The sequence below is a fragment of the Oncorhynchus mykiss genome, chromosome 16 (assembly GCF_013265735.2).
Source record: "Oncorhynchus mykiss isolate Arlee chromosome 16, USDA_OmykA_1.1, whole genome shotgun sequence".
Taxonomy (NCBI): domain Eukaryota; kingdom Metazoa; phylum Chordata; class Actinopteri; order Salmoniformes; family Salmonidae; genus Oncorhynchus; species Oncorhynchus mykiss.
The window spans coordinates 14,087,720-14,104,800 of record NC_048580.1 but is presented as its reverse complement, the minus strand read 5'-3'; the positions used below and the strand labels follow the sequence as shown (position 1 = coordinate 14,104,800).

The 17,081-nt window shown below is 43.0% G+C and overlaps 1 protein-coding gene across 8 annotated transcripts in view; it reads left to right on the top strand.

The window, feature by feature from the left end:
• Nucleotides 1-4,113: 4,113 nt before the first annotated feature.
• Nucleotides 4,114-17,081, top strand: part of LOC110491405 (1-phosphatidylinositol 4,5-bisphosphate phosphodiesterase epsilon-1) — an 83,753-nt gene continuing 70,785 nt past the window's right edge. For 5 of the 8 annotated variants that reach the window (XM_021564826.2, XM_021564824.2, XM_021564825.2 and 2 more), the window contains exons 1-2: nucleotides 4,114-4,616; nucleotides 15,162-15,290. The gene's annotated coding sequence lies outside the window, so the exon portion shown is untranslated. Of the gene's footprint in view, nucleotides 4,617-5,503; nucleotides 5,611-15,161; nucleotides 15,291-17,081 lie in introns of those variants that run through there. The other 3 variants (XM_021564823.2, XM_036946249.1, XM_036946250.1) reach the window with 3 other exon arrangements.

Sequence of the window (17,081 nt, the reverse complement as noted above, 5' to 3'; positions counted from 1 at the left end):
AAAAATCATCAGTCCTTGGTTGCAACTCTCACTATCGAGTTCCAACCTGCCTCTGGATGCAACGTCAGTACAATTACTGTTCATCAGTAGCTTCATGAAATGGGTTTCCATGGCCAAGCAGCCGCACACAAGCCTAAGCTCATGATGCGCAATGCCAAGCATCAGCTGGAGTGGTGTAAAGCTCGCCGTCATTGGACTTAAACAAATTGTATTTGTCACATTTGAATACAACAGGTGAGACCTTACAGTGAAATGCTTACTTACAAGCCCTTAACCAACAATGCTGTTTTAAGAAAAAACTATAAAGAAATGTATGAGATAGCAATAACAAATAATTAAAGCGCAGCAGTAAATAACAATAGCTGGGCTATATACAGTGGGTGTCAGTACAGAGTCAATGTGCGGGATCACCGGTGTCGAGGTAATATGTACATGTAGGTAGAGTAATTAAAGTGACTATGCATAGATAGTAACAGGGAGTAGCAGCAGTGTAGAAGAGGGGGGGGGGCAATGCAAATAGTCTGGGTAGCCATTTGATTAGCTGTTCAGGAGTTTTATAGGTTAGGGGTAGAAGCTGTTTAGGAGCCTGTTGGACCTAGACTTAGAGCTCTGATACCGCTTGCTGTGCTTTAGCAGAGAACAATCTATGACTAGGGTGGCTGGAGACTTTGACAATTTTTTAGGCCTTCCTCTGACACCGCCTGGTATAGAGGTCCTGGCAGAAACGCTTGGCCCCGGTGATGTACTGGGCTGTACGCACTACCCTCTGTAGTGCCTTGCGGAGGCCGAGCAGTTGCCATACCAGGCAGTGATGCAACCCGTCAGGATACTCTCGATGGTGCAGCTGAAAAACCTTTTGAGGATCTGAGGACCTATGCCAAATCGAGCACACAGCCATGTAATCTCCATAGACAAGAGTTCCAGTGTTTGACATCCATAGCCAGCTAGCTAACATAGCATCCCTCTCTATTTCAGCCGGGTGTTTGAGTAGGCTAAACCAGCTAGCTGTATTTGCTTGCTAAGTAAGTGAAAGTGAGAAGAAAAAGAGATATATTGCTAGCTCTCTCTCTCTCTCTCTTGCTTCTTCATTTTGAAGAAATTAATTTATTCAAAACTGTTCAACTATTGTCTTTCTCTTTGAGTCAACTATTCACCACATTTTACGCACTGCATTGCTAGCTAGCTGTAGCTTGTGCTTTCAGTTCATGCTGCAAGATTTCTGATAGGTTGAAGGATGTCTTTTGGAAGTTGTCATAATTACTGTGGAAGTCTATGGAGGGTGGGGGGGACCATGAGCCTCCTAGGTTTTGTACTGAAGTCAATGTACCCAGAGGAGGACGGAAACTAGCTGTCCTCTGGCTACACCATGGTGCTACCCTACAGAGTGCTGCTGAGGCTACTGTAGACCTTCATTGCAAAACAGTGTGTTTTAATCAATTATTTAGTGACATGTGAACATATTTAGTATTGTTTTATCTAAAAGGATCACTTTGTTTCACTATACATGAAATTCACTGAGGAGGATAATCCTCCCCTTCCTCTGAGGAGGAGCCTCCACTGTAAATGTGCAGATACCACTTAAATGTAAAGACTGGTACAAAACAAGGTGCACAATGGCAAAGTGATCTCTGTGGTGAGGTATCTGTCATGATATTTCCTGTCCCTCTTGTGGCAAAATAAACTGTGGACATAAATTATGAAAGCCCCATAAAGTCTTGCATACACAGCTGAAGTCAACTGACTGAATATCCTGTACTTTGTGTAATGATAATATTTGAATGTGCATCTGACTCATGTTGCAGTTTTAAAGTAAATTGTAAAGAATCAAGTTTTATTGGTGAACTAAAGTGCACAGATTTGTTGCAATTAAATCAGTAGAATTTCATGTTCCAATTTGATTGGGAGTGGAGAGCTTGCACTGCACATTCCTCCTGAAGGGCATACAAGTTCCCATCAGAGGAGAATAAAGGAGATAAAATCATTGTTTATTATTAATTTAACATGAATAAACTATCACATGTTCCAGGTTTAACAGAAATACAGTTGAAAACTAGCAGCAGGTAGAGTGTGTAGATTGATGAAGAAAAATAATAATTTAATCAATTTTAGAATAAGGCTGTAACGTAACAAAATGTGGAAAAAGTCAAGGGGTCTGAATACTATCTGAATGCACCGTATACCACTGTACCCTCCTTCCCTCTCACATTTAAGTAATTTAGCAGATGCTCTTATAGAGTTAGCACATGGCAAGACAACCATATATCAGTCATAGTAAGTACCTTTTTCCTCAAAAAAGACATTACATTTACATTTTAGTCAACACTATTATCCAGAGCAACTTACAGTAGGGACTGCATACATTTTCATACTTGTCCCCTGGGGTAATCAAACCCACAACCCTGGTGTTGCAAGCACCAACTGAGCCACCTATGTTATGAAATGTAATCACAGGTGACACACCTCACAAGTCACCAAACCAGAAGGTCTGAACACACTGCCAGAAAGATGACACTCCTTTTACTGACAAATAGAATGTCTCACACGCAGCGATGCATGTTGCTACTTGGGTATTAGAATGGGGGAATGACAAATTTAGTTGAGCGTCATCCACATAGGAATGACAGGATATGACAGAGCCAAGAAAAGAGTTTCCCAGGGTTGGAGGCAGAGGCATAGAATTGAGCGATAGAAAGCAGCTTTAGCAGGAGATACTGAAGAGAAGGTAGAGAGGAGGGAGTGGAAGGATGATAGGTCCTCCAGAAGTTTAGTTTTTCTATATTTTTCAGCCCTGTTCTGTGAGCATGCAGTGAGTCACTCAGCCAAAGAGTGGAGGGCTGAGTGGGCCGGGAGGAAAGGGGGCAGTGGGAGTCAATGTGGTGGAAAGGGAGGAGAGTAGGGTCGAAGAAGCAGAGTCCGGAGAGGGAAAGATTTGGCAGAAGGAAGAGATGATAGGATAGAAGAGGAGAGAGTAATGACAGAAGATTGTGACAGCGCATCACCATCTTGGTAGGGGGAGAGCGGGTAGGGTTGGAGGAGAGAAAAATAAACAAAGTAGTGATCAATGACCTGGACAGGGGTTGTAGTGAGATATAGGCAAACAGTCTAGTAAAGATGAGGTCAAGCGTATTGCCTGCCTTGTGAGTGGAAGCGGACAGCGAAAGTAAAGAGGTCAAAAAAGGGTAAAGAAAGAGGTGGAAAGAAATGATTCTAAGTCATGAGGCTTAAGTCACCCAGTACAGTGAGTGGTGAGCCATTGTCTGAAAATGTGCTTGTCAAGGTGTCAATCTCGTTGAGGAACACCAAGGGCACATGGTGGGCAATAGATGACAACAATGTTAAGCTTGAGTGGACAAGTGACAGTATGGAATTGAAATGAGATGGACAGGTAGGAGAGGGGGAAAAGAGAAAATCTCAATTTAGGAGAAATGTAGTAGCCCTGTGCCCCCACCTCCACAACCAGATGCTCCAGGACAATGAGAACACAACAAGAGAGCAACTGGAGTAGCAGTGTAATCTGGGATAAACCATGTCTCAGTTGAAGGGTGATTTAGGCTAAAATGAACTCATATGAACTCAGCTTTATTAACCACAGATTGGAGACCAGGACGTCCACATGGGTTATGCATGCAGGGTACACTAGATTAGAAGGTTTGTAGCCACAGGGTGGGGAGCATCTGCAAAAACCTACAGGGAGAGCAGCGAACAGGAATATAAATCCTACACACTTGACAAAGCCATCCAAGAGAAAAATGAGAATCTGAAAAGAACAACTCGGCACAACTCAGAAAAACTTGCTAAAAAAAACAGGGGAAACTGAAGTATGAATACCCCCACTCTACACATACGGGTGCGTTCAGTTCGATTCAACGTTTGCTACGTTGCATCACGGTTTGTAATAAATGACACATTTCCACTAAAAGTTGTCCACTGTTCTTCAACAGTATTTGAGGGTATGCTTGCTCCCGTTTGGTGTGTGTGTGTGGCCTTATCAATATGGGTTTGACTATTTTAAATCGCAAAACTATTGCAACCACAACGCCGAAAGTGCGCACCCCAGGACAGGACATAGGAATGACAATTGAAGTGATTAGGGGGCGGTACTAACAACTGCACGTTTTGCATTGGAAGTGTAGTTACATTTAGTGGAACAATGAAACAACACTTAACCTACATAGGCAACATGTTCCACCAGCACTCAAATCATAACATGCAAGTTGTTGACAATAAGCATGGAATTGAACCTGAGTGAAAATGACACGCTTTGTCGCCACAACTCGACTGAGCACAGCAAAACAAAAACTTTTATGGGGCACTGTCCGTAACTAATGTGCTGGTGAAACACTGTAGCCTCAGACATTCCAATGTAGTGACCGTGCATAGAATCTGCTTATCGTAACTACCCAGCGGCTATTGTCCTCCTCAGCCGCAGCAATTGGGCTACTACCAACAACAGCAGCACATCCTAGTCATTGCTTCTGGGGTGGCGTTTTGGGTTCAGCTCCACATCTCAGTCAGCAACTTTCACAGTTTCGTGAGGGATGTACTTTGAATAGAATCGCCTTCGAGGATAACGGACTTTTTACATTGAGTTACCACTGCATTTGTCTACATTTTTGGTAAGTTATGCAAATTTTCTGGGAAGAGTAGCTAAATAAAGAGAAGTTGGCTCGCACGTGCCAAATTTGCTAATCATAACTAGCTTAACTTGAACTTTAACTTGATCGATTTTCATACTCTATGACTACAGATTTATCGGGCTGTTGTATCTCGATTATTAAAGTCCCTTCATTTCATTTAAAATTATATTGACGAACCTCAATCTACACAGATGAGTTATGTAGCCTATGCCCAATTATCGGATTTAATTGCTGGCTCAACTAAATTAATAATTTGGTCAGGACAGGTTGTCCCTGCCAATGCTATCCATGTTTGAATTGACCTAGTCTTCTCATTCATTGTAAAATGAAAGTGGGGAAAGGTAACCCAGAGGACAGTGCATCCTATGTACCGCCACTGCTTTGAGGCGAAGGGGGTGTGTAATTATTTTGGTAGGACTATTCCAAAATGTTCTGAGGGTATCACCTTTTAGCCTTTAGCTTTTATGCGATTGTCCTCGGACCACTCCTCTTCCTTCTGGACATTTTTTATGTTTAATTGGGAAGAAAAACATTAACAAATCAAGTTACATTTCTTTTCAAATAGTTTCAGTGACGATTCAAAGATGGCTGACATCGCTTTCTGCCTGTCAGTTGTTCATATTGTAGCGATCCTCGCTATATCAACCCTATTGGTGAGATGCGTAGGGTGTTGAGGCACCAGCGACCGGGGTTCGCTTCCCCACACTGGTGTCAGAAGTGGAATGGCATCCGTGAGGACATCGGAACACACAGCCTGGACATGTGATGGGGCTGAGTAGTCGAAGCATGTGGATGTGTATTCCTGTTCGGAGGGGGTAGTGTAGCGATCCTCACTTTGAGTCACAATACAATTTTCATCAAGTGAGTTTAACTGTCATCTCGCTACCTGGGCAGAGCCCTCCATAAGGCGAATAAAATAGCGGTTGACTCATCCACTCCACCCTGAATTTCAACTCCTTCCCTCTGGGCGCAGGTACAGACAGACTACCTAAATTCAATTAAAAAAAAAAACAGGACCAATTAGTCTTCTTATTCCGAATGCAATTCTGCAACTTAACAATGTTAGACTAATTGCACTTACACTATGAAACTACACTTATCCTGCCTATTTGCTTGTAAATATCCTTTGCTATTTTTTTTATTGTGATATGTTATATGACTGCTGCAAGATTAATTGCCTCGGAGGACGTTGACTTTTTCTGAATCTGAAAAAAACAGGTTCACTACACTATAATCACTAGCACTCTATCCAGAAAGGCATGTATTTGGGGTATTGGCACAAGTATGGTTAAATGGTTGGTTGAAACCATGGTGTGGTGGTTAGAGGAATGCACGGAAAGAGAAATCCACTGCATTTAGTCAGTTGAGGATTCCAGCCTCAATCTGTAGGCGTCCCTCTTGAACCAGCCCTCACTCTGTTATTCCACACAGGGTCTCTGTTTCCACTGGCGTCTGATGCCTTGTCTTCTAATCAATTCCGTGTGATCCCAGGTCTCTCACATGAAAATAATTCTGTTTGGTTCAGTTCTTTGGGATTTCAATGTTTTGGACCTCAAATTATTATATTGAATGGTTTTGTACAATGAAAAACACACCAACACACTGCTTTTAAAGTTTACATACACTGTCCATTTTCCACCAGTCTTTCTTTGGAAGTTTTATTTTCCACTTTCATTTAACGTTGCGTAGATTGACATTTCAACGTCTTCAAGGGTGAAAGAATGTCAATCCATTGTTATCACGTGACATGTCTGTCTTTTGTGACCTCCTATGAGGGGGATTCCTTCTGCCTTTGCTCAGTTGGCTGCACTCTAATTCTCACCCCATGGGAGTTTGGGTTAATTACATTCCCAGTGAGTCATCACTTGGATGAGTTGAGAAATAATCCCCAGTGAATTAGCCCAATGTTAGGGGTTGGTTTAGTTTTCCCTTAAATTACCCCCATTAGCAAAGTAGTACCACATTTGGAATAGTGAAGTTGAACATCTGGTGTTCATGTGAACAATATCTGTAGGTAATAAAATCAATTTAGTCTCAAATAAATAATGAAACATGTTCAATTTGGTTTAAAAAAAAAGCTAAAACAGTGTTGGAGAAGTAAAAGTGCAATATGTGTCATGTAAAAAAGCAAAAGTTTAAGTTCCTTGCGCAGAACATGAGAACATTAGAAAGCTGGTGGTTCCTTTTAACATGAGTCTTCAATATTCCCAGTTAAGAAGTTTTAGCTTATAGGAATTATAGGACTATTTCTCTATACCATTTGTATTTCATATACCTTTGACTCTTGAATGTTCTTATAGGCACTATAGTATTGCCAGCCTAATCTCGGGAGTTGATAGGCTTTAAGTCATAAACAGCGCTGTGCTTCAAGCATTGCGAAGAGCTGCTGGCAAATGCAGGAAAGTGCTGTTTGAATGAATGCTTATGAGCCTGCTGCTGCCTACCACCGCTCAGACTGCTCTATCAAATCATAGACTTAATAATATAGTAACACACAGAAATACGAGCCTTAGGTCATTAATATGGTAAAATCCGGAAACTATCATTGAAAAAAACAAAACTTATTTCAGTGAAATATGGAAGCGTATTTTATCGAACGGGTGGCAACCCTAAGTCTATTGCACAGCCTTCAATGTTATGTCATAATTATGTAAAGTTTTGGCAAATTAATTATGGTCTTTGTTAGGAAGAAATGGTCTTCAAACAGTTCGCAACGAGCCAGGTGGCCCAAACTGCTGCATATAGACTGCTTGCACTGGAACGCAAGAGAAGTGACACAATTTCCCTAGTTAATATTGCCTGCAAACATTAATTTCTTTGAACTAAATATGTAGGTTTAAAAAAATATACTTGTCTTGATTTTAAGAAAGGCATTGATGTTTATGGTTAGGTACATTGGTGATGATTGTGAATTTTTTCACGAATGCACTTTTGTTAAATCATCAACCGTTTGGCGAAGTAGGCGGTGATTCAATGATAAATTAACAGGCACCGCATTGATTATATGAAACGCAGGACAAGCCAGTTAAACTAGTAATATCATCAACCATGTGTAGTTAACTAGTGATTATGTTAAGATTGTTTATAAGTTTAATGCTAGATAGCAACTTACCTTGGCTCCTTGCTGCACTCACGTAACAGGTAGTCAGCCTGCCACGCAGTCTCCTCGTGTATTGCGATGTAATCGGCATCCAAAAATGCCGATTACCGATTTGTTATGACAACTTGGAAATCGGCCCTAATTAAATCAGTCGACCTCTAGTATGAACTGTGTGAGTTATCACTCTAGTTCAGGGATGGGCAACTGGCTGCCTGCAGACCGCCCTCGGAAGGAACTCAGTCGGGGTCTCAACTTACTGTTGCGAGGAAGAACACACAAGGGGCAATTTAGAAATTTGGTTGTGCATCAGTTTCTCTTATGTTAGTCACTGATATTTACTCAGCTTTTTTATTTTTTAGATTGGTAAGTTAGTCTAGCTGCCAGCTATCTAAACGTGTAGTTATCATGGTTGAATTACCATGGTTTTGTTAGTCACTCAGATATCATATTAAAAACTGGGAGGGGGGTTAGTAGCAAGTGGTTAAGTATTCTAAGCTCATTCAGAAAAGGTCACCTGAACATCTTCCTAATATTGAGTTGCACCCATTTACCCTCAGAACAGCGTGAACCATAGTCCTCCTTCCGGCGCCGACAGAGATGGCCGCCTCGCTTCGCGTTCCTAGGAAACTATGCAGTTTTTTGTTTTTTTACGTGTTATTTCTTACATTAGTACCCCAGGTCATCTTAGGTTTCATTACATACAGTCGAGAAGAACTACTGAATATAAGATCAGCATCAACTCACCATCAGTACGACCAAGAATATGTTTTTCGCGACGCGGATCCTGTGTTCTGCCTTACAAACAGGACAACGGAGTGGATCCTATGCAGCGACCCAAAAAAACGACTCCGAAAGAGAGGGAAACGAGGCGGTCTTCTGGTCAGACTCCGGAGACGGGCACAGCGCGCACCACTCCCTAGCATTCTTCTTGCCAATGTCCAGTCTCTTGACAACAAGGTTGATGAAATCCGAGCAAGGGTAGCATTCCAGAGGGACATCAGAGACTGTAACGTTCTTTGCTTCACGGAAACGTGGCTTACTGGAGAGACGCTATCCGAAGCGGTGCAGCCAACAGGTTTCTCCACGCATCGCGCAGACAGGAAAAAACATCTTTCTGGTAAAAAGAGGGGCGGGGGCGTATGCCTTATGACTAACGTGACATGGTGCGATGAAAGAAACATACAGGAACTCAAATCCTTCTGTTCACCTGATTTAGAATTCCTCACAATCAAATGTAGACCGCATTATCTACCAAGAGAATTCTCTTCGATTATAATCACAGCCGTATATATCCCCCCCCAAGCAGACACATCGATGGCTCTGAACGAACTTTATTTAACTCTCTGCAAACTGGAAACAATTTATCCGGAGGCTGCATTCATTGTAGCTGGGGATTTTAACAAGGCTAATCTGAAAACAAGACTCCCCAAATTTTATCAGCATATCGATTGCGCAACCAGGGGAGGAAAGACCTTGGACCATTGTTACTCTAACTTCCGCGACGCATATAAGGCCCTGCCCCGCCCCCCTTTCGGAAAAGCTGACCACGACTCCATTTTGTTGATCCCTGCCTACAGACAGAAACTAAAACAAGAGGCTCCCACGCTGAGGTCTGTCCAACGCTGGTCCGACCAAGCTGACTCCACACTCCAAGACTGCTTCCATCACGTGGACTGGGAGATGTTTCGTATTGCGTCAGATAACAACATTGACGAATACGCTGATTCGGTGTGCGAGTTCATTAGAACGTGCGTTGAAGATGTCGTTCCCATAGCAACGATTAAAACATTCCCTAACCAGAAACCGTGGATTGATGGCAGCATTCGTGTGAAACTGAAAGCGTGAACCACTGCTTTTAATCAGGGCAAGGTGTCTGGTAACATGACCGAATACAAACAGTGCAGCTATTCCCTCCGCAAGGCTATCAAACAAGCTAAGCGCCAGTACAGAGACAAAGTAGAATCTCAATTCAACAGCTCAGACACAAGAGGCATGTGGCAGGGTCTACAGTCAATCACGGACTACAGGAAGAAACCCAGCCCAGTCACGGACCAGGATGTCTTGCTCCCAGGCAGACTAAATAACTTTTTTGCCCGCTTTGAGGACAATACAGTGCCACTGACACGGCCTGCAACGAAAACATGCGGTCTCTCCTTCACTGCAGCCGAGGTGAGTAAGACATTTAAACGTGTTAACCCTCGCAAGGCTGCAGGCCCAGATGGCATCCCCAGCCGCGCCCTCAGAGCATGCGCAGACCAGCTGGCCGGTGTGTTTACGGACATATTCAATCAATCCCTATACCAGTCTGCTGTTCCCACATGCTTCAAGAGGGCCACCATTGTTCCTGTTCCCAAGAAAGCTAAGGTAACTGAGCTAAATGACTACCGCCCCGTAGCACTCACATCCGTCATCATGAAGTGCTTTGAGAGACTAGTCAAGGACCATATCACCTCCACCCTACCTGACACCCTAGACCCACTCCAATTTGCTTACCGCCCAAATAGGTCCACAGACGATGCAATCTCAACCACACTGCACACTGCCCTAACCCATCTGGACAAGAGGAATACCTATGTGAGAATGCTGTTCATCGACTACAGCTCGGCATTCAACACCATAGTACCCTCCAAGCTCGTCATCAAGCTCGAGACCCTGGGTCTCGACCCCGCCCTGTGCAACTGGGTACTGGACTTCCTGACGGGCCGCCCCCAGGTGGTGAGGGTAGGCAACAACATCTCCTCCCCGCTGATCCTCAACACTGGGGCCCCACAAGGTTGCGTTCTGAGCCCTCTCCTGTACTCCCTGTTCACCCACGACTGCGTGGCCACGCACGCCTCCAACTCAATCATCAAGTTTGCGGACGACACAACAGTGGTAGGCTTGATTACCAACAACGATGAGACGGCCTACAGGGAGGAGGTGAAGCCCTCGGAGTGTGGTGTCAGGAAAACAACCTCACACTCAACGTCAACAAAACTAAGGAGATGATTGTGGACTTCAGGAAACAGCAGAGGGAACACCCCCCTATCCACATCGATGGAACATTAGTGGAGAGGGTAGCAAGTTTTAAGTTCCTCGGCATACACATCACAGACAAACTGAATTGGTCCACTCACACAGACAGCATCGTGAAGAAGGCGCAGCAGCGCCTCTTCAACCTCAGGAGGCTGAAGAAATTCGGCTTGTCACCAAAAGCACTCACAAACTTCTACAGATGCACAATCGAGAGCATCCTGGCGGGCTGTATCACCGCCTGGTATGGCAACTGCACCGCCCTCAACCGTAAGGCTCTCCAGAGGGTAGTGAGGTCTGCACAACGCATCACCGGGGGCAAACTACCTGCCCTCCAGGACACCTACACCACCCGATGTCACAGGAAGGCCATAAAGATCATCAAGGACATCAACCACCCGAGCCACTGCCTGTTCACCCCGCTATCATCCAGAAGGCGAGGTCAGTACAGGTGCATCAAAGCTGGGACCGAGAGACTGAAAAACAGCTTCTATCTCAAGGCCATCAGACTGTTAAACAGCCACCACTAACACTGAGTGGCTGCTGCCAACACACTGACACTGACTCAACTCCAGCCACTTTAATAATGGGAATTGATGGGAAATTATGTAAATATATCACTAGCCACTTTAAACAATGCTACCTTATATAAATGTTACTTACCCTACATTATTCATCTCATATGCATACGTATATACTGTACTCTATATCATCGACGGTATCCTTATGTAATACATGTATCACTAGCCACTTTATACTATACTATGCCACTTTGTTTACATACTCATCTCATTTGTACATACTGTACCCGATACCATCTACTGTATCTTGCCTATGCTGCTCTGTACCATCACTCATTCATATATCCTTATGTACATATTCTTTATCCCCTTACGCTGTGTACAAGACAGTAGTTTTGGAATTGTTAGTTAGATTACTTGTTATTACTGCATTGTCGGAACTAGAAGCACAAGCATTTCGCTACACTCGCATTAACATCTGCTAACCATGTGTATGTGACAAATAAAATTTGATTTGATTTGATTTGAATTCATCATGGCATGGTGTCAAGTGTTCCACAGGGATATGTTGGCCCATGTTGAATCCAATGCTTCCCACAGTTGTCAAGTTGGCGGGATGTCCTTTGGGTGGTGGACAATTCCTGATACACACAGCAAACTGTTGAGCATGGAAAAACCCAGCAGTGTTGCAGTTCTTGACACCAACCCACGTGCGCCTGGCACCCATTACCATACCCCGTTTTTAAAGTCACTTAAATCTTTTGTCTTGCCTTTTCACCCTCTGCATGGCATGCGTAGACAATCCATGTCTCAAGGCTTCAAAACCCTTCTTTAACCTGTCTCCTCCCCTTCATCTACTCCTGCGGTAGGAAACCCTGTTCCTGGAGTGCCGCAAGTGCTGCAGGATTTAATTCCAATTAGGCACCACACCTGGCCAACTGAGCTAATTGATCAGTTCAGTGATTGCCTAAATTCAACACACCTGATCTTCCAGGTCGGTTAAATCAAAAACATGAAGGGCCTGTGGCTCTCCAGGACCAGGGTTGCCTACCCCAATCTACAGTGATTGTAGTGGATTTAACAAGTGATGTCAATTATGGATCATAGCTTTCACCTGGTCAGTCTGTCTTGGAGAGAGCAGGTGTTTTTAATGTTTTGTACACAGTGTATATCATGTGTCCTCTATCATCACACAATCATAACTTGTGTTGTGCCATGAGCCTATATCAGCAGACTATAGATTTTGGGGCCGTACATTTCCCACATTACAATAAACAAGATTCAGGCCAGGATTCAATCTGATCTCCCCTTTTCGGCTAGAGTATGCACATGTCGGCTCATTCAGAAATTACCTTTAAATGTCACTTTTAAATTACCTTTAAATCTCAGCGGTGCGCTATAAGGTGGATCTAACACATCTTGGCCTCCCACATCCCAGTCAAAGCTATTCTCTGTCCTGACACCCCAATGGTGGAACCAGCTTCCCCCTAATGCCGGGTCGGCAGAGTCCCTGCCCATCTTTCGAAAATACCTGAAAACCTATATATTCAAAGAGTATCTTAAATAAGACTTCTGTCTTAACCCCCACCCCGCCCCCCCCCCCACCCCCCAAAAATAATATTTCTCTAGCACTGACTTAACTTATTTATTGAGGATAGATGTACTTATTATGACTGTGATTGCTAGGTGAGACAACCACATATTAAGATGACTTCACAGTAAAGGCGTCCGCATGCTTCCCAGTCAAAACAGTTTGGAAGAGCTGGACATATTTTGTGATGTTTTTACTTCAGTTACCGTCTTCGGCTGTTCGGGCACATACTTTTTCTCTCGAGGCTAGCCGAAGTTAGTAGCCGAAGTTGGTAGGCCCTTCATGGGTGTTTGGTCAACAGTGGGGATTCTTCAGTCATTGTCAATCAGCAAGAGATGACTCATTTTCATGCAAATACCACTCCAAACATCTTAGTTGGATGTAAAATTGTGCGACTAAGATCTCCTCTGCAAAAACATAAAAATGTATGACCAATTTCTTATCTTTTAGATAAATTTGAACTATCTTGAGGAAGTGTATACTGGCTGAGGCGTCTCAATGGACAACAGTACAATTGCCTCTTTTTCTATTTTTCAAGTGAAGGTCTTTTAAGGAAGTATGCGAGCACACTTGTTCGCCTAGCTGAGTTCGGCACTAGCCTAGCTGAGTTCGGCACTAGCCTAGCTGAGTTCGGCACTAGCCGAACTGAAGCATACTGACTCCTTAATTCACTCTGGATAAGAGCGTCTGCTAAATGACTTAAATATAACATGAATCGGAATGAATCTCAGCCTCAGTGTGAGACGTTTGATTTGTTAGTCTATTTCAGTAAAAGGAATATAATCTTTCTGGCAGTGTTTTGAGAGTTTCTGGTTTGTTGACTTGGGAGGTGTGGCACCTGTGGTTAAATTTAACAACACAGATACTTCAACCATTTCTCAACCTTGTGTCCAACCAACTAACAAAAACACCATCATAATCCTGAGGTAGCTGCAGGGATCTCTGCATCCGGTAGATAGGTCAAATGAAACATTGTACAACGGGTGGGTCTAATCCTGGATGCGGATTGGTTAAAACGGGGAAGAAATCTCTTATGGAATTAAAGAATATCTGTCCATTGTTTAAGTCTTCTATGACACATCGTTTCTGATCAAATGAAGCACACATTGTTTTGATTGAGTCATCCTAATGACCTCTGCATAGATTCACTCAGACTACAGATAGTGCTGTGATAGTCATGAAATTTGGCAAACACTAGTACAAGTTGGTATTCAAATACTTCCCTTTGTAGCCTATTGAATGTTTATGCTAATTTTAACATGGTTATAGTTGAAAACATAATCATTGTGTAAAAAAAAAAAAGCTGTACACAAACCTATTCCAGACAGGTCTGCACGTTTTCAAGTTTGTATGGCGTTTCTAGTGTAAACAGTTGAAGGCTGGTTACGGTCCAAAGTTTTGCCATGTTAACCTATGGCCATTGAAATGCATTGGCAATTATGCAAATATGGTTGTAGTGTAAAAAGTTATCTTTTTTTTTAATTAACCTGACCAGTGCTGGGTTCAGTAGCCAAGCGTTGTCAAACGTTGCAGATAGAAATGCCACACCAGAGCTGACATGATTCCTTATTCTACGTTTGCCAGAGAGGCATTTTTGTTCTTTATAGGGATATGGTTTTGGTGGTATAGGTGGCAGCGGAAGGAGACTAATAAGCACGCTGGATTACTAAAGATGTTCTTGCTTCCACCCGACCAAAATAATTAGACTTCCGTTGATAAAGATGATGCACTCCCATCATCAGTTATCCTCATCATTCAGTATTTAAATTGAATCATGAAGTGTTAAATGTTCTTTTTTCTCCACGTTTACATTGTCGGTGATAAGGGAAAAGCAGCTTGACATTTATTGAGATGACTCATGTACTGGGGGCAGCTCTTCAGAGTGGTCACTAGCGGGCACAGCTACAGTCATAACCGTAAACACACTGTTAACCCTAATGCCAAACCTTAAATTAAGACCAAAAAGCAAATTATGTTTTCATGATTTAAAAAAAAGAAATAGTCAATTAGTTATGCCATTCAACTGCTCAGTTCTGCCTCCAGGGTAGGACCTATGACAAATGTTAACCTGCGAGGGATAATGGAGCTTTGAGCACCAAGTCATTATCGACTTTAGGGCCGTTGTCTTTAACTCTATCTGTCACAAAGGTGACACTGTTGAAAACAATGAACAAAATCACTTTATGGAGGTAAAGGCCGCCATATAAGTCCTACGACTGCTCTGGTTGGTTGCTGTCTTGTCCTGACTACCCAATCCCTCAGGCCTCAAGTCAGTGTCATTATGTGTTTGTGTTTTCCAGCAGTGCGCTCAACCCTGAATACCACAGGAGAGGGAGAAGTCTGGCTCTGAAGATGTTTGATCTACAATATTTTCATCACACCCTTCTCAACAGAAACCTTTTGTGTGCCAAGACCTGATAACTGTAGAGGTAAGGACCAAAGTCCACTAATTATATAAAAAGTACAGTATTGAATAGGTTTGGGTCTACTGTCTTTTCCATGATCTGATTTCCTCCCTTGAATTGCACCCAGCTGTGATTAGTCCTCCGGACCTCTTTGTTTGTTTTGCCATGATTGCAGCTCAGCCAAAAACAAAGGAACTTTGATCTGTTGATGTGTGGACTGAGACGGTTGACTTCCAAACTCCACAAGAGATATCAGCGTTACCTTAGCAGTGCGTTGCATATTTTGAACGGGGCCCAACGCTCATTGCCAGTGAGGGTGTTAAGTCTGTTGCAGTCCCAGCTTTCCTTTGCTTTGAGGATTCATGTTTTTCTTCATCCAACCAGTTTAGTGTGATTCATGGATCAGAGGAGTTTCCAGAGGATATAAATTATTTTTACAACTTTCGGAGTAATTACCTTACTCCCTGTCATAATTATATTGTCACACAAAGTTGCTGTAAAGTCTGTGCCTTTCCCGTGGAGCAACAACACACTGACTTTTGTTAGAGAAAGATTAAACTGAAAACGAACACAGGCTTCAATCACGAGGGACTTGTCATCTGTGGAACATCAAAGCTTTTAATCAAAGGGCACAGACAGGCAGTCAAATGAATTAAATTGTATTAAGAATTGATGCAATTTCCAAACGAATGAATGGATTGCTTGTCTTTCTTCCATTGGCCAAAGTAATTTTCTTCCCTCTCAGAATGTGACATTGAGCCTTGAAAAGAGGCTGCATGCTCTGACACGTTGATTTACTGTGTGTCTGCTGTGTGGGTGTGAGAAGTTGGCTGGCCGCTAGGCCTTGACTGCTAGCTAAATTGTCCCAGAATCAAGACCCAATTCTCAACCATAATCTTCTCTGGACTGGTCCTCCCCCACGGAGGCCTCACATTCCAGCTACCCACGCCTTTTTAGAGCAGAATTTTCTGCTGCCATCCTCACGAGTGAGGTTTTGGACAGCTGTGTGTTTTTTCTGAGAGGTGACAATTTCTCTAACTTCTGGACGTTGTCAAGGTTGGAGAAAGACAACAGACTGGAGTGTTGTTGAGGAAGAAATGTGGTAAAGATGCCTCCCCCGGCGTCCATTGCTGTTCATCTGAAGCCAATAATTAAGCATGAAACCCAAATAGCGTTTGGAGAGACACAACAGAACTAGGATGTGATAACTGACATTCTACCAGCATGATGACAGTCTCAACAAAGTTCAAGTATCTGCACAATATGAAGCACATGTGCTACAGTTGGTCTTAAAGGCCTAGTGAAATTGAGTTGTTTGGCCATGCTTGTTCTACTGTTGAGAGCAAGAGAAGAACGAAGAAGTCAAAGAAACTTGGATTATGTTGTGGTTATTTACAGTTAGTTAGGGTTTTTACTGATATTGATTGTGTTTATGAATTAAGTGATTTAAAACTCAGAATTCTGTTACCAACTTAGTAACAGAATTTTTGAAAAATAGGTAAGATTTTCTGCTATTGAATTGGCTACAATGGGAAATCACAGTAGCCACAAACCCTGCTACTGTCGTCCCTTCCACTGGCATATGTTCTGCTGTTTTCTTTCTCTGTCTGTTGTCTGGTGGTCAAAGCAAGAGTGTTAAGTCTGGACATCCCCTTTCTTTCTTGCTCCAGTTAATGTCACTTCTCCTGGCTCTTACTGACACCTACCCATGAGCCCCCTCTTTCTATTAACTGTAACCAACATCCTTACTCATTGAGCAATGACAGTCACCGGACGTCCGTGGATGTTGAAAAATAGTTTACGTTTGATTTCAAG